Genomic DNA, 25,947 nt, shown 5'->3' with positions numbered 1-25,947 from the left:
CTCGCAACTGTCCTACAGCTCCATCGACCCCATCCCTACTTTCCATCTACTGCACACATACTCGTGGAGTGTTGTGGAAGATACTGGCTTTATTTTTGGTGGGAAATGTGTTCAAATGGTTCAAATGGCTCTGAGCACTATGGGATTTAACATCTGAGGTCATCAGTCCCCTAGAACTTAGAACTACTTAAACCTAACTAACCTAAGAACACCACACACATCCATGCCCGAGGCAGGATTCGAACCTGCGGCCGTAGCGGACGCGCGGTTCCAGACTGAAGCGCCTAGAACCGCTCGGCCACACCGGCCGGCGGAAATGCGTTCAATTGATGAGATGTTGGTGTTGGAAAGAGAGGATTTTAATACGTGTATTACCTGTAAGCATACAGCTGAGGGCTGTTTCCCTAGCTTCCTACACGAGGAATGAAAGGAAATGATAATGAATGATCATAGGGGGAATACTTTTCAGCAAATAATGATGTTGTAGCATGGTGGACTAAGGATGCATTTGACAACTCATTGAGATGACTGCGTATGCTGCTGCTGTTCATGTTTTTTTTTTTTTTTTTTTTTTTGAAATGACAGTTCAACCTACAATGCAGGAGACAACTTCGTTTATTCCCCTACCACAGACTGAATGAACCACAGATGCTCACCTTGGTGTAAGTGGCTCAACTGAGAACGTTTGAAACACGTTTTTCTCTCCTTTTCGATCGTGTGTGTATATGTTCGCCCTGCTATGTTCTCTAGTCCACAGTCCGCAGCTCGTGGTCATGCGGTAGCGTTCTCGCTTCCCACGCCCGGGTTCCCGGTTTCGATTCCCGGCGGAGTCAGTGATTTTCTCTGCCTCGTGACGACTGGGTGTTTTGTGATGTCCTTAGGTTAGTTAGGTTTAAGTAGTTCTAAGTTCTAGGGGACTGATGACCATAGATGTTAAGTCCCATAGTGCTCAGAGCCCCCCCCCCCCCCCCCCTCTAGTCCACAATACCATTCGAAATTGGAGGGGAACTGTCTTACAGTGGCTGATAGAAGAATTGCCTCATACCAATGTACAACTGTGTAGATGCTGACGAACTTCTACGCAGATATATGGTAAGGAGGGATAGGACAGCAAACTATCACGAAAGTGTAGGAAGAATTGCCTCCTAACGTTCTACAAGTGCTCTGAGGAAGTTGTACACACAATGTATGTATATGGTAGGAAGGAACAGGACAGCAAACTATCACTGAAGTGTAGGAAGAGTTGCCTCCTTCCGATCTACTAGTGAAATAGCTGCTCAGGAACTTGGAGGAAGGAAGGAAGATTGGATTTAACATCTTGTCGACATCGAAGTCATTAGAGACTGAGCGCAAGCTCAGATTGTGTGGGGAAGGATATTGGCCATGCTCTTTCAAAGAAACCATCATTACATTTGACTGGGAAATCACGGAAAACCTAAATTTGGATGGCCGCATGTGGGTTTGAACCATGATCCACCCGAATGCAAGTCTAGTATGCTCACCACTGCACTATTCCACTCGGAAGGAGCTTGGTCACAGGTAAATGTTAAGAAGGGATAGGAAAGAAAACTATCACTGAAGTGTAGGAAGTGTTGCTTTCTACTTTCTACAAGTTTATAACTACTGAGGGATGTGTTTACAGATACATGGTAAAAAGGGATAGGGCAGAAAACTATCACTGAGCTTTGGGAAAGTCTTTATGTGCTACCACAATTGACAGAAAATTCTTCACTGCTCTAATTACACGTCGAAATTATTGTAAAAAAAAGCCACCACTTGGAAAAAATGGGACATGGTGCAACATACGCACAGAGAATTGTGAAAAATCATTTTAATAACACAACTACCGCAAAAACCGACCCCAAAAGATCTCATCAGGAGAAAGTGGCGACAGCCGCAAATGTGTTTACCTTGGTGTGCGGATACAGACTAACCAGCTTAGAGAGAGTCTTACCTTCCTTCCTACTTCATCTCCTCCCTCCCTCACCTCATCCCATAGGTAGGGATACGAGTTATCAGGCCTGTTCTGGCCTCTTGCTGATGGTACAGAAAGAGATCCACCTGCTGTCAGTGATATACTGTTTCTGCTCTGCAGAAATCAGTCACAGATAGGCAAAAGACTCAAGCACAGAACGCTTCATGTGAGCTGTTAAACGTATTTCTCAGAAATACTACCCCTCTGGAGCAGTAGCGAAGTAATTAACTATTCATCACACGTTAAAAACTGAATGGTCAACAGTAGCGTGCTTTCATACGTTCTGGATGTGCTGGCACTGTCTGAAAGGGATCTTTGGCTATGTAAAAACAGGCTCAAGTAGTAAAAGCATTGAAATAATACGTCCCACATAAATATTTACACTAGTCGTCTCACTGTGCACCGACCTGCCCTGACAGGTGCACAGCATGCAGTTATAACACATCATCACTTGCATTCATTCTACTCCTTCAGGAAAAACTGCCCATAGGCTGTCTGGTAGAGGTTTCAGATGCTCCACCGTAGTGAATAAAAACTTTGTGTGTGTGTGTGTGTGTGTGTGTGTGTGTGTGTGTGTCTGTCCGTCTTCTCATATACTGTGGAAGAATGAGATTCATTCTGTACAGGCGGCAGATGACTATACGATGGAAGAATTTCATATAGCTCACTTGCTCCTCATAGAATAACACACTCTGTATCTGCCTAAAGTGCCGTTCGTAGCAGCGCAGCTGCTGTGATGTCACCTCATTTATTTAGGAAAGTGACTGAATAAACGCGTCATTTACTGTATGAAGTATTACTATCACGTATTCTCCAGGTGTGATTCTTGAGATTGCTACAAATAAGATTGTACTGACAGACCTCATCTCACTTTGTATAAAGGATTTAGTCTTATTCTTTTAAAAATGAATACTGTGACAGTGCAAATTATGGATATTGTACTAAAAATCAATGAAATCTCCTGGTAGATACGTATAAACTCAGTCTCTATGTATGATTCCTATGCTTGCTACAACGAATACTTTACCGACAGACCGAACCTCACGTCATGTACAGGCTGTAGTCTTATGCTTTCAAAATAAATACTGTGACGGCAACATTACAAATAGCGGATACAATATTAAAATCAATGAAATTTCCAGATTTAAACTCACTCTAATGGTATTAATTTACGCTTGTTGCAATGACTATTGAAAAATGGTTCAAATGGCTCTAAGCACTATGGGACTTAACATCTGAGGTCATCAGTCCCCTAGACTTGTAAACTACTTAAACCTAACTAACCTAAGGACAACACACACATCAATGCCTGAGGCAGTATTCGAACCTGTGACCATAGCAGCGTGGTTCCGGACTGAAGCTCCTAAAACCGCTCGACCACAGCGGCCTGATTATTTAACTGAGCACATTGTATCCTGCATTGAATATACTACAAAATAAGCAATTAACACCAACCAAAAGTCCTAAACCATACATTCGTCAAGCAGGTTCCATACATGGAGCAGAGGACTTCACCAACAACATAATGCAGGTAAAACTAATCAACAACACTATAACTAATATTGAGCGAACATTGCGGTACGTGTTTTCTTTTGAGTGGTATCAGTGTGCCATAGAAGGAGAGAGACATGTTCCTCTTATAAGCGAGTAACTATTTTTTTAAAAACGTAGCAAAAATTATGTCATGCATCCTGGCCTTTGTTCTACATCAGGACAAAACACTGCGATAACATCACACAAATATCGGAAAAAATAACATTTCAATAGCGCACAATCATGACCATGAATCATGTGCTGTTCTCCGACTGCAGGACTACCGTGGAGCCGCAGCCACACCTGCCATGCTGGCAATTGTGTGCACGCCTCCAGTCTTACCAAACGCTGAGGGACAGGAGACACTGTCGCCATGACTGCCCAGGTGTAGCTACATAGAACTGACTGACATTAGGAAAGTATGAGTCATTATTTCGAAAATAATTGTTAATTGTATGCTTTGAATTTCAGATTTTCAGGAAAAACCTGTTGGAGTATGTATATCATTTTGCAACGAACATTCGTTGATCTTAGAATGACTGAGTGACCAAAATCATGAGCAACACATCTCCACCTCAGTGCTTCCACTATCTTAAGTGAAACAGTATAACAGATCTGCCCTTGCTCACTGCAGCACATAGCACTTCTTGCAAAATCATGTGTGTTCATACCACTTTGTTGCTTTAGAAATATGTCCTGTGATGACTCTCAAGCTGTTAATTATAACGTAGCAACACCAATGAGTATTGATTGATGCACTAACACTGCTGCTGAAATAGACAGGAATGCTAGGACAGAATGTGTCAAACTCAGCCATCAACTGCCCCTCGATATATATATATATATATATATATATATATATATATATATATCAGTTTGATGCAAAGCTTCCCCCACTCTATTTGATGAGCCCCACCTTCGTACCTCACTATATATTCTCAATTTCCACTAAAGTTTCAGGTCATTGTCAGCTGATATCCCAAAATTAACAAGCATAGATCTGCTTGAGGTTAAATGATACGTGCCTGTGAAAAGTAATATCGATACAACAACTCAGCACAACATGGTCGCTGCAGACCCATCTTGTGAGCCCATATCTGTTCATATTACATGGCTGATCTGTGAAGCAAAAGCATCATGTGGATGCTACTAGGATCATATAGGTGGGCATACTCTACTCAGATACGTGATGGAAAAAAGTCTCTGGGAAATAAGGTGTAAGTCTCCTGCAAACATAGAGGTGGATTAGGGCATGAGTAGAAGTATATAGGCAGTATTTTACTTGATCATTGTGTGAGACTGGGATAGAGGGGTAATCGATATAACTGGTGTGATGTACCCTCCACCATGCACTGAACGGATGCTTGCAGTGTATTTGTTTTAGAGGTGGGTTGTTTGTAGTTGATGAAGTTATCTGTAAGCAGTCAAGAAGATCTGTGGCGGAGTTGGTAGTTAACCTGAAAGTAACTAAATCTATAGCACATTAATAGGACTAGAAATCACAAACATTGTCACTGGAAGCGTTATTTTCCGTAAAATGCCTGGCAGTAAGCATCTTGAGCGAGCTGAAGTAGACTGGATATGTCAGGTTCGGATTCATTTGCTGGATTCTGAAGGGAATCAAGCCTATCACTAAGAACTGACAGGTTGCCCAAAAGAACACGACAGGCCCAAATTCATCTGCACGGATTTCAACGGGGTGTGATCTTCTCACTAAGATGTGATGGTGTAGGAGCTGTGTGACAGAAAATCGCGTTGGTATGTCGCCTGGAGACCGTTGCGCTACAATTTGGATCGAGGTGTAACTGGTAGTAAGATGACTCCTGTTACTGGCTGGAACACTAACACTAATTCGGTCTGTCTTGTACTTGCTGGTTAATTGGCACTTGATGAACGATGGTTTCATAAGTGTGTAAGTACTGGGTTTACGCCTAAATAAATAATTAGCACTACACATATGTGTACTACCCATATAGATATATTCTGCTCTAGATAGAATACTGTACCTTAGTTGGTCCACTATCCGACAGAATGTGGGGATAAAAAATGACGAATGTTGTGATTAAGTCCTGAATCACCCCTACCCATTGCAATTGCTCTGAATTATGTGTGAAGGTGTGAGGCTGCTGCAGCAATTTAAATGAGTCAATAGATAGTGTATTAGAAGCTCTATGGTATAGTTACATTCGTATTATAGAGTTATGCTCTAACTGAGAAAATGTGATGTAATTCTCAACTCTACCACCAGTACACTGTCGCATTTTTAGTGCAGTAATCATAAGAAACTTTCATAAAGAATTTTTACAGATAATGATATTTTAGCGATGTAAAAATCTGTCTATGGACCAATTTCTTCTATCATCGAAAATAACCAATATAAATCGGAGGAATCTACATTTCGTATGAAACATTCGAGGTGTATGACTAATAATGTCCCAGTTTTGAATTATATAAAGTGAATTTTTTAAACGGGAGAATCTTCGTTGGGCAGGGGGAGGGGGGGGGGGATTGCAATTAGAACTATATGTCCACGTCGCAACTGCTTGTCTCACAGTATGCCACAGTCAGTAGCAGGAGTAGTCATGAGGCTTCGACTGACTGGAAGTTGTGGCTTAGCCTCATATGACCAGCGAGTACAAAGAAAGATTCCAGCTAGTTGGCTCGTCCCTGCAGCTGTGGGAGCAAGTCTCAGAAGCGGTGGGATCGCTGCTCTCTGGGTGGCTGAATAGCGAAGTAGCCAGTTTACTGGTAGACTAGCATCAGAAGCAGACATGTGTGTTGCATGTATTCTCCGCTTTTTTACGTGGAAATTTGAGAAGATTCAATATGGCAAGTGTTTGCACTACACTGCAATCTCCCTTAATGCAGCAAGCATAACACTCACACCCCATGGTGGTAATACTTCATGCAACAAATGAGGGTTCATGTTTATTCAGTCACTTTTTTAAATAAATGAGCTGACATTACAACAGTTGAACTGCTAAGAACGCTATCACTTTAGGAAGACCCCCAGTGTGTTACTCCATGAGGAGCAAGTAAAATTTGTAAAATTTCTCCACTGTCTATACATCATGGAGCTCATTTTCCACAGTGTATGAGAACTCACACACTCATACAAAGCTGTTATTCAGTACAGTGGAGCATCTGGAACCCTACAGGCAGTTTACCTGAAGCAGTAGAATAACTCTAAGCGATGAAAGGTTATAATCACATGTAGTAGCAGAAGCTAGGGAGTGTGGGCACTGCTCTCCATGTGTCAAGGCAGATTGATGCATAGTGAGACGAGTAGTATAAAGATCTGCATGTAATACATTTACACTGAGCCTATTGTTTCAATGTTTTTCCTGCATGAGCTTGATTTTACTAAGTCAAGGACCACTTACAAACGCTGCCAGCACATCAAGAATGTTTGAAAGCATGCCATTGTTGACCAGTTCTTCATCTGTGATGGATAGTCATGTATCTGAAAATTGTTTCGGGGGGGGGGGGCAGTCTATCCAAGAAATACGCTTAACAGTTTGCAGGAAGCATCCTGTTTTGGATGTGACTGTTTATGCAGACTGGAAACAGTATATCAATGCCAGCAGATCGATCTCTTTCTGGACCACCAGCAACAGGCTGGAACACAACTATATGTACCTACAAGAGGAGAAGAGGGAGCGAGGAGGGAAGTAGGAGTGAAGGTAAGTCTGGTTTTAATCTGGATAGTCTGTTTCAGCACATCAAGGTGAACACATGTGCAGCTGCTGCCACTCTCTGCTGATGAGATCTTTTGGGGTTGGGTTTTCTACTTGTTGTGTTATTACAATGATTTTTCTCAGTTCCCAGTGTGTATGTGTTGCATTATGAGCCACTATTTTAAACACTACTTTGATGTGTAATTAGAGCAGCAAAGTATTTTCTGTTAGTTGTGGTAGTGTGTAATGGCTTTCCTACCGCTCACTGATACTTTGCTGTCTTATCCCTTCTTACAATATATATGTGTACAAGTTCCTGAGTTGTCATTTCACTTGTAGATCAGTAGGAGGCTACTCTTCCTACACTTCAATGATAGTTTGCTGTCCTTTGCCCTCTTATTATCTATTTGTGTACAAGCTCCTCAGCAGCCATACACTTGAAGATCAGTGGGATGCGATTCTCCCAGCTGCAGTTGTAGGACAGTTCCCCGCCAATTTTGTGTGCTATTGTTGACTAGAGCACATAGTAAATTCAACATATACACACACATGATCAGGAAGGGGAGACCAGTTCCAAGCATCTACAGTTGAGCCCCATAAACCAAAGTGAGCACCTCTGGTTCATTCAGTCTGAGGTAGTGGTATAGGATGAAGTTGTCAGTTGTCTCCAATACTGTGGATTTCCAGCCATATAAAAAAAAAAAAGAAGAAGAAGAAGAACAGTTCCAGCATATACAGTAGTCTCTATCAGTTGCTAAAAGCATCATCAGTCCACTGTGCTACAATACAATTATTTTCTGAAGAGTGTTCCCCCTACACTCATCCATTATCACCTCCTTTCACTCCTCATGTAGGAGGCTGTAAGCTGTACACTTAGAGGTAATACAATTATTAACCACCTCTCTAACACCAATGTCTCAATTGAACACATTTCCACTCCAGTCTTTTAGATATTGGGATGTGTAGCAGCATCCTCTGGTCTTCCAACTTCAAGGCAAACATACACATCCATGATTGAAGAAATTGGGAAAACTGATTAAGTCAAGAATATATCAACTGACATTGATTTGAATATTTTGTTTTGAGACCTTCCTCCCTAGCAGTTCAGCACAGAGTGTCTCTCTTTTCCATCAATTTCCAGGTGGGTGACAGGGAGGGGGAAGCAGAGAAGGGTAGGGTTGGGGGATTTCTCAGAGGGGGGAAAGTGGCTCAGAACTGAACTGGGGAAGGGTGACAAAAAGTGTCTCTTCCCAGAGGGATGGGCAGAGGAATGGGTGGGGTGGAGTTTTTCGGAAGGATGGATTATCCCCAGGGAGTTAGGTTATAGGCATGGGGAGGAGGGAAATTCACAGCTGAATATGTACTTGTCCCTGAATGTATGCAACCTGCACAAACAAAATGTGCCAGAATCCACTTTATCCCACTACTTCTATCATGTCAGGGGTGCCATCTTGGAACTGAGAGAATATGAGAAGAATTATTCAATTATTCTTGATGCAACTCCTGATTCAAATCGTAATGAACAAACAACATTCATCCTGCATTGTATTTACTTCAAGAAGCAAATTGATAAATATGAAAGAAAGAACAGTTTCTGGAATTTGTAGATTACAATCAGAAGACAAGAGTTACTATTGCACATTTGATTTGATCAACACTTGTGAAACGCACAGTTTCAATCAGTGACAGCCATAAACAAATGATAGCCAAAGTTATATTAGACGATCTTATAAAGAAAAATTTCAGACACATTTTCTTCAGTGAAATCCTCTCGCAAAATTTTCAATGTATGCTTGTTATAGCATTGTAGCATTATGTGGAATACATGCAGGCCAGAGTTGTCATGCTGCAGATACTTTTTACGGAGTGATTTAACACAAGGTGTGTAGTAACAGTCCATCTGTTCTGAAATAGTGTTGGACGTTCTTTATATTACTTGTCTCATGTATGTTGGAGTGCTCACGTTGACCTTACAATACCAACTGCAGCTCATTTGGTTAAGATTGCCATTATTGCTGAAACTCTCGATGAGTTTCTGTGGCATGGGGTGTTTTGGGTTATGTGATATGGTCCAAATGTTAGAACATGACATCCTTTTAGCTAAAGCTGTTGGTACCAATTGACTACAGAAGCATTTTACTATAATATCGAAATACTACCACTGATGTTGAGGTAAGAGACTTTGAGAGCGTATTAAATGACTTAAAATATCTGTGTGAAAATTCAGACGCCATTCCCCCTGATCTAAAGTTGTTGCAAGTGCAGTTAATATCGATCCTAAATTTCCAGAGGTGTAGCACTAAGAAGGGGAAATCATTTCGTATTGAAGCCAGGAATAAAGTGGCAGATTTGAATTCAGAAGATTTATTCAACACAAATGTATTTTATGTCATTGTTGACAGTTTATGGTCTAACTTCGAAATCCGATTAGACACAGTGAAAATTTTAGATAAAACGCTAGGATTTAACGGAAATACCTACAGATGACTGACGATCAGGTCACTGAGGCGTGTTTTATTTATCAATGGAAACCATTATATTGTTACAAGAGATTTAGAAGAAGAAATTAAATATTTAAAAACAATTCATACTTCAAACTCCGAATACATCACTTTAGAACGGTTATCACTCTTGAATAAGATGCACGAGATCTAACTTTTATGCTCCTTTATTGACTGTATGTGTATCGATGCGCATCTTTCATACACTTCCAGTGACTGTAGCTGAAGCAGAAAGGTCTTTCCTCACTCTGGCTTGCGTTAAAATTTGTTTCAGATCAACTATGCACCAACAACATCTCATAGATTAGGGAAACTTGGAAACTGAATATAATTTGGTAAGGCAACTAGACTTTGTTGCTATGATTCAAACATTTTCTGAACGAAATGCTCGCAAAGCGGCGTTGACAGTGTTATAAGCATGTACCTAATAATATGCTCCCCATTGCACGACTCATGGCGGTTTCCATGCGAATGCCCTGACGTCTATTACTGAAAAGCATAGGCATGCCATGGAACAAGTGCGGACAGAACACTCCATGATCCAGCGTACTCGCACCAGACCTCTCCCCAGCGTACAATTCAGTATAATACCTAACCTTTTTGTTTTAAAGTGACGTGAAAATAAAATAATTTAACAAAATAAAATTAAACAGAGCACACATAGATTTTATGGTAGTTCGTTATTGAGTAGCACTGAGGCTGAACATCTAAATTTGCCGGTCATATCAGTTTTCTGCCTTGCCACTGCCGAAGTCTCCTCTCTCACTTAGACTCATTTTCTTTGTCATTGCCTCTCTCCCCACCATTCCTTGGCACCACAAAGATTCTGGGGAGTGTGGGTGGAAGGTCCAACTTATCTTTTCCCCTATACCCACGAGCTCAAAATTTCCATCCAAAGTGCACCCTCCACTATACTTACGTGTTAAAATTTACCGGCTTTGGAGAGTCCAGACCCTCCAAGCGTATATATGGTGTCCAGTCATCTCTCTTTTCCATTTACACTGTCTCTTTTCCTCCCACTCCTTCTATCACCACGCATCTCTCTTTATCTTTTACTGCCACTGTCTCTCATTAACTATTAACGTTTTCTCTCTTGGCTGCCACTGTTATTGTCTTCATTTATTTCTTTTTCTCTTTCACTGACAAATTCTCTCTGTCCCACCATCGTTATCTCCTCTCTCTTTCTCTCCCACCGGCACTTTCTCCTCTCTCTCTTCCACCGTCACTGACTCTCTGCTACTTTCTTTCAGCACAAAAAAGCACGAATATGTACTCAAGCCGAAACTTTTCGTGGGGAAGCTGGAACGAGGAATCTGTCAGATTCTCTTCAAGAGGAAGATATTCACTCTTCTGTGCACCAGCTGTAACACTTTTCCGCTGCTTCCCCTCTTTTCCCTGCTACAGCAAAGTATGCAGCTTGTATGAAACGAATTCTAAAGGTCAGTAACGTTCTGACAGTTTATTTATATACTCCAATATATTTATATATGTAAATTCCACAGGTCAGTAAAGTTATCACAGTTTATTTATATACTTCAACACATTTATATATGGAAATTAGGAAATTTGTGGTTAAGTTCCTATTGGACCAAACTGCTGAGGTCATTGGTCTCAAGGCTTACACCCTACTTAATCTAAACTTACACTAAGGACAACACACATACCCATGCCCGAGAGAGGGCTCGAAACTCCTACGCGGTGAGCCGCGCGAACCGTCGCAAGGCGCCGTAGCCCTTGCGGCTACCCCACATGGCATTTATATACGTTGGCAAATGCGAGTGTAAGTCAATTATTAACCACAATCTAGTTATATTTTTGTTTATTTTGGTGCTACTGTCGTTTTACGTTGATGACCAACGCTTTGTTTATTTGTTGTTATATTTTTGCAATTTTCAAGCTGCTGGGTTAGTTTCGTTATCGCTGCCGTGCTGTTAATCATTGCTGCTCCGCTGCCTATTTGCACCAAAGAAGAGCAACGTTCAGTGATCTGTTTTTGGTGGTCGATAGGCGTATCAGGGCCCGAAATGCATCGAAGACTTTTAATACAGTACGGGAACAGTGTTTTGCCACAACGGAGTGTCTACGAATGGATTGAGGAATTCCGAAATGGTCGCATAAGTGTTACGCACGATGAAGGAGCCGGACGACCGTTTACCACCATTGAGCGTCCACCTGAAATGATTTTCTTAGACAAACGATTAACTATTGACAAAGTGCAACATCGTATGCAAATTAGTCACGGTTGTGCCTACGAAATCATTCACAACAGACTTTGGTTTCATGAAGTTTGTGCAAGATGGGTCCCAAAACAACTGAAACAGTTGCATAAACAAACGCGCTTGGACATCTGCAAGAAACGTTTGGATCGCTATAGTAACGAAGGGCACAACTTCTTAGACAGGATCATTACTGGTGACGAAACGTTGATCCATCATTACGAGCCGTAGAGTAAACGGCAGAATATGGAATGGAAACATCCAAATTCACCGTGCATGAAGGAATTCAAGACCTAACCGTCCGCAGGAAAACTGATGCTTACGGTTTTTTGGAATGCACAAGGTCCAGTACTGGAAAATTATGGGGAAAGGGGCATAACAATAAACAGCGTACGTTACAGTGAGATGCTTACTGCCAGGATAAAACTTGCAATTCGAAACAAACGCCAAGGATTTCTGTCAAAAGGTGTTGTGTTGTTGCACGACAATGCCCGTCCGCATACTGCTGCCCACACTGCTGAAACACTCCAGAAACTCAAATTTCAAGTACTGGATCATCCTCCACATAGTCTCGAGCTTGTCCCTTCTGACTATGACTTGTTTGGGCCGCTCAAACAGACATTAAGGGGCCGCCAATTTGCCTCGGACGAAGCAGTGAAAGAAGTGGTGCATTCCTGGCTCGCAGCTCAACCGAGAATCTTCTTTTATGAGGGCATCAGAAAGCTTGTACAACGATGGACCAAGTGCGTTGAAACGCAAGGAGACTATGTCGAAAAATCATGTTCTTGTAAGTTTCCTGATTGATTACAATAAAATTTTGTAACTAAAAAATGGTTCAAATGGCTCTGAGCACTATGGGACTTAACTTCTGAGCTCATCAGTACCCTATAACTTAGAACTACTTAAACCTAACTAACCTAAGGACATCACGCACATCCATGCCCGAGGCAGGATTCGAACCTGCGACCGAAGCGGTCGCGCGGTTCCAGACCGTAGCGCCTAGAACCACTCGGCCACTCCGGCCGGCTATTATAACTACTTTGCGAATAATAACTAACTTACCATCGTGTTATAAACAACAAATAAGTGCACAATAATACAAACCATTTGTTTTGCGTCTTTCTCAATATTTTGTTCATCGATCGCAGTTTGTCGAAACCGCCCGATTTATTATTTATATCATGCACGAGTGAAAAAGTTATGACAAATATTTTATTGAATTTCCAGACTTTCAGTTTTACAGAATTTTTGGCTGTCATTTTGAGTTCGTTTTAGGCGTGTTAAGACCCTTTTTAGCACATTGTAGTTACTGCAGTACCACTTTTTGCATACTTGTATAAACGTGAAGTGCACATTATACAGAACAAGTGGGTCATAATGTTTTATAGGGAAAAAGTGCTGGACGGAAAACACAGTTTGGAATCTTTGCCACGTGTCAACAACGTCTGTTAAAACTTCACTTACGCCTCAGACCGGATACTATATGCATATTTTACTGCTTAAGTACGACAGATGTGAACCTCTGGACCTTGGTAATGGATAATTATATCGAAACAGGTTTCAAAGTTTCCAGAGAATATCATCTTAAGAACATATGGCAAAATTTTCAACGATCTGCCATGAACTGAAATTGTAGGAGTGACTATTACCACAACTGGTAGTTTTAGTACCTAAAAATCGTGGTTTTTCGGGGTTTTCTTAAGAATCGCCCATTAACATATGGTGATTTTGTATGCCACCTGAGATCCACCCTAAAGCAGACCTAATGCAAAAGAGCCAAGCGATTTTCTCAATTTTTCTGGGCTATAGAAAGTGCGCAATGTTTAAATTTTGACCCTGTGCTGTAGGATAGCTACAGTATGCCAATTCTTCCGATACGTATACAAATGATACCTAGGCTGAGGGCTACCGAAAACAGTTCACGCCTTCGCTTTGTGATCAATAGAATACGAGATACGACCCTCTGAAAAATCGAATTTTTGGGGGCGGTTTTATGGAACATATTAGAACCATGCACTGTGATGCATAGACCTATTTCACTTGTGATGAATTGCTTAGTGTTCAATACGTAATCATGTTTATTCTATATTTCATTTCAGTGAGCATATTTTCTGTGTCTCCAATAGTCCTTGAATTGCATTATGTTTAAATCATGTAGATCTTCTTTAATAACAATGCGACTGAATTGCTATACCAGGAGATAGGGCCCACTAATACATCTTGCCCCGGGCCCAGTCCTGCCTCTGAGCGGTCCTGTCCTTACGCCAAGAGGAGTTCAACAAAATCTATTAACTCAGTTTCACTGGATGAGTAATTTACTGTAGGCTTGTTTTTATGTACTAGTAAAAAAACGACATGTAAGACGAAATGAAACAAGTTCTGACATCGGCCAAAGTTGGGCAATGAAATGAATTCATTGGTGAAAAGAGAAAATTTGTGCCGGACCGGGACTGGATCCGGATTTCCAGCATTACACGAGCGATCGACATAAGCGCCTCAGCTATCAGAGTCCAAATTCCCATCCTGTCACACACTGCTTACGCGGTCCCTGTCCGTGTAAGAGGCATGTCTTTGTAAGTACGTGCCGTTTTTATGTTATGCAAACATAATTGTATTTTAGAACATATTTATTACTGCATGAAATTCTACATCTTAATTTACTTTTCCACATAACTTTCATCAATATTAACGTGCAGCTAATTTCTCAACTCTATTATCGTAAAAATTTGCAGCTTTATTTTCCAATCACTGCTGAACGGCCGTTTTGACATTATTGGTTGTTCCAGCAGTTTAAGCGTTGTGTGAGAACTTCATAACACTTACCGAAATTTGAACTAACGTATTAGAAAGGATGAAATAGAAAAGTCCTTTATAAAATTGTTAAGACATTTATAGTCATTTGTTGTCAGTTTGCCTTTAGCTACTGTCTCAGATTCCTTTGCTAAGGTTGACCCTAAATAATGAAAAGTGTGAGGTCATCCACAAGAGTGCTAAAAGGAATCCATTAAACTTCGGTTACACGATAGATCAGTCAAATCTAAAGGCCGTAAATTCAACTAAATACCTAGGAGTTACAATTACGAACAACTTAAATTGGAAGGAACACAGAAAATGTTGTGGGGAAGGCTAACCAAAGACTACGTTTTAATGACAGGACCCTTAGTTTACGTAACAGATCTACTAAAGGGACTGCCAATACTAAACCTTTCTGTCCTCTTTTAGAGTACTGCTGCGCGGAGTGGGATCCTTACCAGATAGGACTGATGGAGTACATGGAGAAAGTTCAAAGAAGGGGAGCACGTTTTGTATTATCAGGAAGTAGGGAGATAGTGTCACTGAAATGATACAGGATTTGGGATGGACATCATTCAAACAAAAGCGTTTTTCGTTGCGGTGCAATCTTCTCACGGAATTTCAATCACCAGCTTTCTTCTCCGAATGCGGAAATACTCGTATTTTGTTGACACCGACCTACGTAGGGAGAAACTATCATCGTAATAAAATTAGGGAAATTAGAGGTTGGACAGGAAGATATAGGTGTTCATTTTTCCGCGCGCTGTGCGAGTATGGAATACTAGAGAATTATTGTGAAGGTGATTTGCAAGAGTGGTATTGGCAAAGCTTCACCCTCAGTCCATCACCTGCAACTGATGGTGAAACTTTGACAGTGCCAGCCACTCGTGCTGGCGAAACGTCGGAAAAATCGTCAAACAAACGTCGACTGAAGAGCCCCAGGGAGAGATAACAGGTAACAGTATTTTTCGAATACATTTATATTTAAAAAATAAAAATATTGAAAAAGATGGAACTGCAATATTCAACCCGAAATAGTCATTCAGAATTCTTCGGTGTCGATCGGTAGTTAGAAATCAGGCATCTTTACCATAGGGACAGAGCAGTGAGTTCTGCACAGGAAACAGTCATTAGCTTTATTTCACATCAACGTATCAAGGGTACGAGAAAGAGAAAATTTTCCCAGTATCTACAGCCCAGCATTGCTCAAGAACGCAAAAGCATCAACACAAGCCAGCCGCTAGGTGAAAATATTTCGATGCGATTAGTTGGAAACAAAGAGTGTGACATCAACACTTCTGTACCGAGCGAGGTGGCGCAGTGTGTAGCACACTGGACTCACATTCGGGAGGACGACGGTTCAAAACCGCGTCTGGCCACCCTGATTAAAGTTTCCCATGATTTGCGTAAATCACTTCAGGCATATGCTGGGATGGTTCCTTTGAAAGGGCACGGCCAACTTCCTTCCTCATCCTTCCCTAATCCGATGGGACCGATGACCTCTCTGTCTGTGCCCTCCCCCAAATCAACCAACACTTCTGTGTGTGAGTGCGAGGGCGCTCAGCTGAAAAGTGTAACGTAAGTACAGATCAACCTACCTCCATTTCTCTAGTTACATTGTGTAAGAAGCACTAGGTAGGATGCAAGGACACCTATAAAATGTTTGATGAAGCATTTACGGTACTGAAAAAATCTGATTAAGTCAATACAACAAAACTGAAGACCACTGATGACTCATAATGTTCGATTCGCCCATTACAAATGACGTCATACAGAAAAGCCACTCCTCGACGCTATAAACAATCCTTCTCACTAGCCTAGAGGCAGTCGATTAGTAGAATTGATAGAATTCAACTCATACGGAATCCATCCTTCGATTATTATATTGTAATACCTTGTGTGAGATTGTTCTAACATTGGTCTTACTCTTGCTGCCTCATGTGGTGACCACCGATCTGTAGACACGGATGACTATGAACAAGTATCCAGTACTGATCTGGCTACTGATAGGTAGTTCCTGAGTTTACTAACACCATTCTAGTTCAGGACGCAATCGGCTCCGAAACGTCAGCACCATTCCGGATGGCCTACCAAACCAACAGGGCAGGATCAGCATTCAGCATGACATCACAGCATCTGACTTTGTAGTCGATCTCATAGGACAGCATGAGCAGTGGCCTGAGAGGGACAGAGTACCCCCACAATGGCGTGTGAGTCAAACACACATGTGCCACAGTTATGTCATCATCCACAACAGACCAGCTGATGGGAAGCGTCTTTCGAACCAATGCGCAGGCAACCTGCCACACTCCAAGTCACCGACCTGTGCTCGATTCCAAAGCAGCGATTTTCAGCAACTCTGAATCTGCCTCTGGATTCAAAATATTCCGCTCTGAGTTACAAAGCCATCGCTGCCATGTAAGACATGGCAACAAGATATATTCTGAGAAATAAAAGAAGTAATATTTAATCTTGTTTTATTGCATTTGCTGATGCCACACACTTTCCTCGGCCTCCATTCCGACCAAACAGTAAGAGTTTCCAGCCCAGGAATGGGCGGCCCCTACAGCGAAAGATGCACTCGTAGAATCCTGAGTCACAATCAGAGCAATGGTAGAGTTTGGATTAATAGAAGGTTCCCAGAAACATACAAGATATTAATGCAATGAAAAGTGGATATAAACAAGGCCGTCAGCAAGTATACAGTGGTGAACATTAAAAACATAACACTATGAAGACAATATGCAACAGTGGTCAAATTTGCATGAAGTGTATTGCTTGTTCTGACATGAATATGTTTAACATTTCACTGTAACCACAAAAAATTGGTGAGAGTAACTTCATCGTTATCCTGAACATTAGGGGAGATTATGCAGAAACTTTCTCATTCGTAAATCGTATTTGAATGTTAAAATTTAAACAAATGAGCCCTCAGTCACACTTTTTTAGTCTTATTTACCAGGTTTCAACACTTCTAATAGTGCGTTCACCAGAATTTAGACATTGTCCGTTGCAACCTGTGGTTGTACAGGTATGAGCAGCCCTTAAAGGCACGCCTTCACACGTTCCTTTCAAATATTTTGTGACTAAAGCCCTTCTGGCCTGTTATTTATTTTATACATGACATGTAAGTACTGTCTCTGGCTTGTATTGTTAGTTAGTACTTACACTTTTTTTATGTGAAAAATTTTTTCTTCCCATAAATTTTTAATTCTGTTATAGACCACTTTAAACGTCTAAATTCCGATGAAGGCACTCTTAGAAGTGTTGATACCTGGTAAATAAGACTAAAAATTGTGACCGAGGGCTCATTTGTTTCAGTTTTAATTTATAACCGTCACTGAACCAAGCAGCCATGTTGAAAATATTTGAATGTTGTTTGTTTGTGAGCAGATCATGTTACGCCCGTGTATGATGGAGAAATGTCTAACTGCCTGTATTGGACAGCAGTTCGCTTGTGGCCTATCAAAACTCTGGTTTATCGTGCACCTCACATTGACAATGATGCCATGACTATCATACACATATGAAATCGATTGGTTTAGGAAGGTCTCGCTGAACGCCATGCAGTGCCTTTATGGACCCCACGTGACTAGTATCCGAGATAACAGATGTATTGTTGAGTCGGCATTGCAAAATCGTAAAATCATGTCATGTACAATGAGTCAGGAAATTGGCTATTTGTAACAAGGCAAGGACTCCTACAGATAGAGCGATGACTCTTGGGGTACCGCAGAATGTCGACAGTAACTACCACTGGGGTTTCGCTTGATGCAGAAGTGAGAAATACACAGACAGTGGTGCACTCAAAGACATCAAGAGACGTGGGAGTGGCGCTACTTCATCTTTTCAGATGAGTCCCCAGTTTTACATACAGCATAACAATCGAGGGATCTATGTGTGTTGGCTCCGAGAAGAATTACCATTGCCTGTCAGCAGTCGTCGTCACCATATGGGCCCACCACCTGCGCAGAAGATATGGGTGACAAACGGGTTCACAAGACGACAACCTCTGATTCGAAAAGTTATCCATTTGGACAGTAGGCGTTACATTTCTGACTTGTTAAGGCCGGTGGCTCTGTCCTGTTTTCGCATTCACCGAAACGGCATCTTTCGACAAGGTAATGTAGGTCACCTGTTGCCTGTACTGTCCTGATCCATATCGATACAGAAGATATTCAATTGTTGTCGTTCCCCCGAGCCCATTGAAAATAACTTATCATTGGTTGCCGGAAGACTGGCTGGCTACCACTCGCAGCCACTACGATGAATGGAATCTGGCATAAAGCTGAAGTGGCAGGGTATGTCATACCTGTATGTATCTCCCAAGCTCTATTCGACTCCATTACCAGTCGGGTCAAAGCAGTTGGTGCCGTCAGAATTTTGTACTCTGTACACCCCCAAATCATCAACGAATTTAATCATGTATTTTTCGTACAATACCGTGTAGTATACTTAGTAATATTTCTTTTCATATCCTTATCGGTGTTGGCTAGCACCGTCCGTTGAAATCCCATCGTGATGGAGGTGCGATCTTACGCCGCCACAAACATCTATTTCATGGAACTTTTATTTCAGCTTTCGACACAAACTGGAGTAGTGACAGACATTGGCTTTCCACTTCATCACGAACATCACAACGTCCATGTTGGAACAAAGCAAAGTTCCACGTTCTGGTCTAGGGACCAACCGACCGCCGTGTTATACTCTGACAATGGTGTCATTTGGATGTGGAAATGATGATGATGATTGGTTTGTGAGGCGCTCAACTGAGTGGTTATCAGCGCCCGTACAAATTTCCAACTTTTGCTCAGTCCAGACTCGCCCCTTTCATGAATGATGATGAAATGATGAAGACAACACGAACACCCAGTCAGGCAGGAGGCAGGTGAAAATCCCTGACCCCACTGGGAATCGAACCCGGGGCCCAGCGCTCGGCGGGAAGCGAGAACGCCACCGCGAGACCACTAGCTGCGGACATGTGGGAAGGAGGAACATAGCGTCAGCACACCGCTCTCCCTATGATTGTCGGCTTTCTTGATCTTGGAACCGCTACTCTTTAATCAGGTAGCTCATCAATTACCCCATGAGCCCGAGTGAACCCCCTTCCAGTCCTCCCACGAGGGAACAATTCCTGGCAATACCGAGAATCGATCCGTGTTGTCCACATGGAAACTATTCAGGCTGACTACAGAACCACGGATCCGAACCCGTTTAAAAATTATATCCCATTTTCGTTTGATCCCATCGTTCATGCTGTTTCCCTACTGTGAGCGTGGGATTGATCTGAGATGTTATTCTGTGCAACGGATTAATCTGAGATGTACCCTTTACCCTGTGGCTCCTGCAAGATGCAATTTCCACCCCCGCACTACTACAGACGTCAGACAGACGCTCCTAACGTTCTAAAGAGAAATGCCTGAAAAACTTTCAGCAATAAATATCTTCTGGAGTCGTCCACTGTAAGGAAATGACACAAAAATTCACAAAATTTCTTACGTAACTAGTGGGATACTTGGGTACTGGAGTAGTGCTAGTTAGTGTAAGAAAAACATGAAACTAACGAAAATTATTATTTGTTTTGCAAAAATTCTGAGAAGTCACAATGGCACTTTTAGTTATGAATTGAATAAGTTATATCCTGGTTCTTTTTGGAATGTGAAGTTACCTCTCAAAAATAGGATTCGCTAATGAAATTTCTATACAAAGTTTAAGATTGTTATTGACTTGGCAGAATGGCTGATGGCCACGCCTACTCAACTTGAATAATCATCCGTTAGAATGTTGCTAGGTACGGTCGAGGCTGTCGAGTGTGAAATGCAGTGAAGGGTACTGTTGTGGAGGAAATATGGGACTCACAGTAGCTGTAGCGCACAATACCATAAACTGCGATGACTGCTGTCTGCGGTGCTTGCTGCTGACAAATAACTTTCATTCTATCTGGATTGACCTTCGCCAATCAAACTCTCCCTACGCCTTGATGAAGTCAAGGACTCCTATTCGCTCCTAGTCTAACTATTGGCATGGTACACCGGTCAGATAACCAGTCCACCGTGATGCCACTCAAAATTCGCTTGCAGGCGTTTAACTATAACTCTCTCCATTCACACCGCACAGTAAATGTCGCGGCCAACACAGAGAACAATGTTTAATCGCAAGGACTCAATATAGAGTCGCACTCCGATTCGCTCTCGACAGAGGTACTCTCCCAGTGAAGTACTGAGGAGAGACTTGTTCCTCGCTCTTTGAGTACACGTACGAGCGCGCACGCTCTCGTTACGTGTTCTCGCTCCAAGATCGACAACGAAACGGCCCCTCTCCATGCCAGACGTGAAGGGGTATATCTTTTGGTCTCTTCCATTACTCCTTCAGCTCAAGGCGTCAGAAATATCATCTGCCAATCAGCATTGTTCTAAAACGGGAGAATGACGTTTCTTTTAAGGCGACCAATCCGGAACCTGTAGTATCGGCGTTTGGCGTTTGCTGTCTCCCTGTGAATATCTCTGAAACTGCGAACTATGTGTAAAGAATGTGTAGGCTGGCCGCTCCCACACAATGTAGCGGAATTTGCTTTTAAGACGAACACGTGGTCGTTCCTCCTTTCACTCGGGCAACCGATGTCTGCTCTATGGACGGTCACCGGCCGACATAGATAGGCTGGGTCGTCGTCTGAAGGGACCGGCCCCCTGACGTGCGGTCTGACTCTCTCGAACTAAAGGCTCCTGTGACCGTTGTGTCTGGAATGTATGTGTGTACGCCAGCCTCGAGTATTTCAACCTCAATGCGCTTACTTGTTATTTGCATGTCGTTTACATGAATTCATACAACATTGACTTTATCTTATCGAGTTTAGGTTGGAATGAAGCGTCTTGATGTGCGGAATACGATTGTGAGGGCGGAATATGTAAGGAATGAGGGTCAGGAGACCACGACGTCTTACACTACGAACTTCGCTAAACTGATTATCGATTTCGACCACTTTCATGTCTTCTGCAAAAAGAGGACGAATCATTGTGTGTATTTCACACTACAGAGTTTTCAATTAACTAAAGAATTTCAAATAAACATAACGTAAACAAAGACGAATGTTTTCGTTGTGGAGTCAGAGGATAGCCAATAGACGCAGGCGCTAGGCAACAGCAGTGGTGCAGGAGGCATGTTTATGAAGGTGTGCTAAACAATAATGCCCCCGAATTTTTTATTGGAAGACTCTTAAAGGTTTGTAAATAAAATGAACGTTATTACAATTTACATCTTTATTCTTCATATCTACATCTTTATTCCTCAACATAGTCACTCTGGCAACGAGCACATTTCTCCCTATGAGAGACCTGTTTGTTGATACCGTCACTTTCGAACGTTTGACTTTGTTGACAGAGTCACAAGCTCACCTCTACTTGCTGTATCACTACCAAAGTGAAGTCCTTGAAGACGCTCTTTAATTTTTGGAAACAGATGAAACTCGGATGGGGCCAAGTCGGGATTGTATGTAAGATGATCGATTGTAGTGAATCCAAGGCGTCGGATGCTTGTAGACGACGTAGCGCTCATGTAAGGTCTGGCACAGTCATGCTGAAAGATAGTGTTCTCCATTTGCGGACTGTCTCCTCGAATTCGAAACTCGTTTACAGCGTTCTGTTTCTCATCCACCGACATAGTTATCTTACACACCGCCATGTTGCACGCTACAGTTCGGAGCCCTCTAGCGGCAGAGAGCTGCAGGTATGTAGAGTTGTAAATAAAGATTCAGAAAGTTAATAACGTTCGTTTATTTAAAAAGCTTTAAGAGTTTTGTCATAAAAAATTCGGAGGCATTACGTTTCAGAACTCCCTTGTAGAAGCGGAAGTTACTTTAAAAAAACGTTTATATAAGTGAACAATGAGTAACCATCAAGTTCCTTACGAAACATAAAAGCAACAGAGGATTTTCTGATGTCAGAAGGTTACAGATATGAGTGTTTATCATTTGCAGTGACTCTGAATGCCTTCAGAGGTTTCCGTAAGGCTCTGTAGAAAATAACGACCAACCACGTAAATACACACTCGAAAAAATTAGAACTTCGAGAAGCTATCGGAAAAGCCGAAGATGATACATGGCAGAGTCGGTGTTGGAAACATTTCGACAAGTGAGACGAACATGAGGGTAGTAAGTACAAAAAAACTGATAAAAAAATACAAAAGAGAGAGGAACTTTTATTGCAGATGAGATGTAAATTTTTACGCATGATCCAGAAATCAAGCGATAAACTATGCACTAGATACCTGCATCTTCTCCACTAAGAAAGCAATTACGAAACGCTCGAAGGTCAACATTTTCTCCTCTGCCAACCTCTTTATCTCTGAGTAGAACTTACATCCAACGTCCTCAATTATTTGTTGGATATATTCAAACCTCGGTCTTCCCGTGTAGTTTCTGCCATCTGCAAAACACTTTATTACCGTGGAGGCTATTCTCTGCTGTCTTAAAACATGTCCTATCATCCTAACCCCACTGGAAGTCAGTTTGTTTTCAATTTCTTACTTTCTTCGCTGATTCTACGGAGAAGTTCCTCATTCCTTATCTTATGAGTCCACCGAGTTTTTAACTTTATTTTGTAACACCACGTCTCAAACGCTTCGATTCTGTTCTTTTCTGGTTTACCCGCAGTCCATGATTCACTACCATACAATACTGTGCGTCAGACATACATTCCCAAATTAAGGCCTAGGTTTGATACCAGAAGACATATTTTCGCAAGGAATGCCTATTTCGCCTGCAATAGTCTGCTTTTTATATTCTCCTTGCTCCATCCGTCATGTTTAATTTCAATATGGCAGATTTCTTAAGTTTGTTTACTTCGTGCTTACCAGCTTTGACGTTATATTTATCTCGCATCTGATTTCTACTACTTCTCATTACCTTCAGTTATCTACGGTTTACTCTCAGTTCGTGTTGTGTACGTATTTAGACAATCCATCTCATTCAACAGATACAGTATTCTTCAATTTCACTGAGGATAGCAATGTCATCAGCGAATCTCATCACTGACGTACTTTCAGACTGAATTTTAATTACACTTCTGCACATTTCTTTTGTTTCCATCACTTCTTCTTCGTTGTATAGATAGAACAGCGAGGGATCTTCCACTCTTATTGTTTACGCTTGGTTATTGTACGTTTTGTTATCAGCAGCCTTTCCTTCAAGCTTACCCTTATTCTTCTCAGAATGTCGTACATCTTGCACTAGCTTACGTTCTCGAACGCTTTTTCTACATCGAAAAATCGTATAACGTGTCCTGTTTTTTTTTCTTAAGTCTTGTTTCAGTTATCAAGTGCAACGTGAGAACTGCCTCCCTCGTCGTTTTAACTTTCGTAAACACAAAACTAATAGCATCCATCTGAGATTCACACTTCTTTATTTCTCTGTAAATTATTCTTATTAGCATCTTAAATGCATGAACTGTTAAGTCGACCGTGCGACAATTTCGCTCTGATCTATTCTTGCTATCTTCGGAATCGTGTGGATGATATTATTCCGAAAATCTAATGGTATGTCTCCAGTCTGACCATTGCTGGTTCTTTCTCTTTTCAGGGGCAGTTTCTCATCCCAAGCGCAAGAGAGTGCCCTGAAACTTTATCCGCTTGTCTGGCTGTTGGCAGAACGAGGGTGACTGCTTACAATGGAAGTCTTAGGCGTAATTGCTGATGATTTTTATTCAGAATTTAAGCAGTGGCTGCCATCGAACCGGTGAACCAGGAAATTGTTTTTACTAGTGAAAGACACTAACCGTAGACCACAGAACCATATAATAGTACGCAGGGCGCGATTGACATCCATGTGTCAATTAACAGGAATTTTTTAAAGAAGTTTTGGAAAAACTGTGTAAAAGTGTATGAGAGAAGTGTGGAAAAACGCATGTATCTTGCCCGCCTACTGTGTTTTATCGGCGATGCAATTTTTCCTAAAGAAAACAATGGTCTTTGGTCATCGATCATATTCACCTGAATTGACACCGAGGGTCTTTTTTTCGTTATTCGGAAAAAGGGGACTCAGTTTTCTATGTCGGAAGGCGTAAAAGCAAAATCCGCTGAACTTTTGGACTGTCTCAAGGGAAACGACAAACAGGGGTGTTTAGAGGAATGGAAGAACAAAAATGGACATGTGTAGAGTTTAATGACTGGAAGCGACAGTCAGTAACAAAATATGTTTCGAAAATCCACAAATTTTCCGCATCAGTTTCGTTCTATTTTTGTCATAACGCGTGTACGACATTTTCTGGCATAACGCGATAAACCATCGACGATTTTCACCGAAATTGCAGCAATATTGTTATTAGAGTGTGTAATAGCATTTAGATAACACTCAAATTTCACTATTGCTAATATATCAAAATAATGGAAGGCCCAGTGGTCATAAAATCAAACTAAAGAAAATAGAACACTAATGCGAATGGAAAACAACACAGTAAAGTCACCAGTGATTAGTAGATTGGAAATTCACAGGAGATGAATTCGGCAGCAGGTTATCATTCCAAGATATGTTTGTTGCAGTTTAATTTTAATATGTATTTTATGGGTAAGTGTAGTCAAGTTCTGTTGGATATTGACTAACTCAAAGTTTACTGTCTAGATATACCGAGTACAGAGGACGCAGGATCAATTAATCGATACAATTTTAAACAGATATCAGCCATAGATTCAAACGAAAAGTATACGGCCATAAATTAATGGCAAACCGAAAATCACATCTGAATTACCTACTATGTGTTTTTGATTTGAATAGTTTTGAAAGAACGTTTTTTACAGTACTTTATTTTAAAATAATCCAAATGCGCAAATAAGGTTCAAAATATTACTATTTCTTCCATATCGAGATAAACGAAGACATCGCACGACCACTAAGCCCCTGACGTATCGTTAGTACTGCCACCAACGCCTGTTATAGAAACGAGGCCAATGCTCACGAGGCGAACGTCTCTCTAGCCTCCTGCTCAGATCACTTGATCCAAAGAGAATTATTAACAACTAATCGTTTCCAGGCCTGCCCTCTAACTCTGTGTGAGCACACTTGGCTACTGCACGTCAGCATCCTGCCACCGGCGCCCATTGAGGTACGGAATCGCTTTGCCAGTAACAACAGCAGACAGCCGGGAGCCGCGACCATTCGGCGCCCGAGGTCCAAACACGGCTGCCATTAGGAGCAGGGATAATCGAATGACTGCGAATCGCTTTGGGACGGTCGCCTACTGCAGCCGGCCGCCGCAGGCTGCCTG

Source organism: Schistocerca serialis, chromosome 5, assembly GCF_023864345.2.
Source record: "Schistocerca serialis cubense isolate TAMUIC-IGC-003099 chromosome 5, iqSchSeri2.2, whole genome shotgun sequence".
Classification (NCBI taxonomy): domain Eukaryota; kingdom Metazoa; phylum Arthropoda; class Insecta; order Orthoptera; family Acrididae; genus Schistocerca; species Schistocerca serialis.
The sequence above is the reverse complement of the archived record's forward strand: the minus strand, read 5'-3'. Positions refer to the sequence as shown.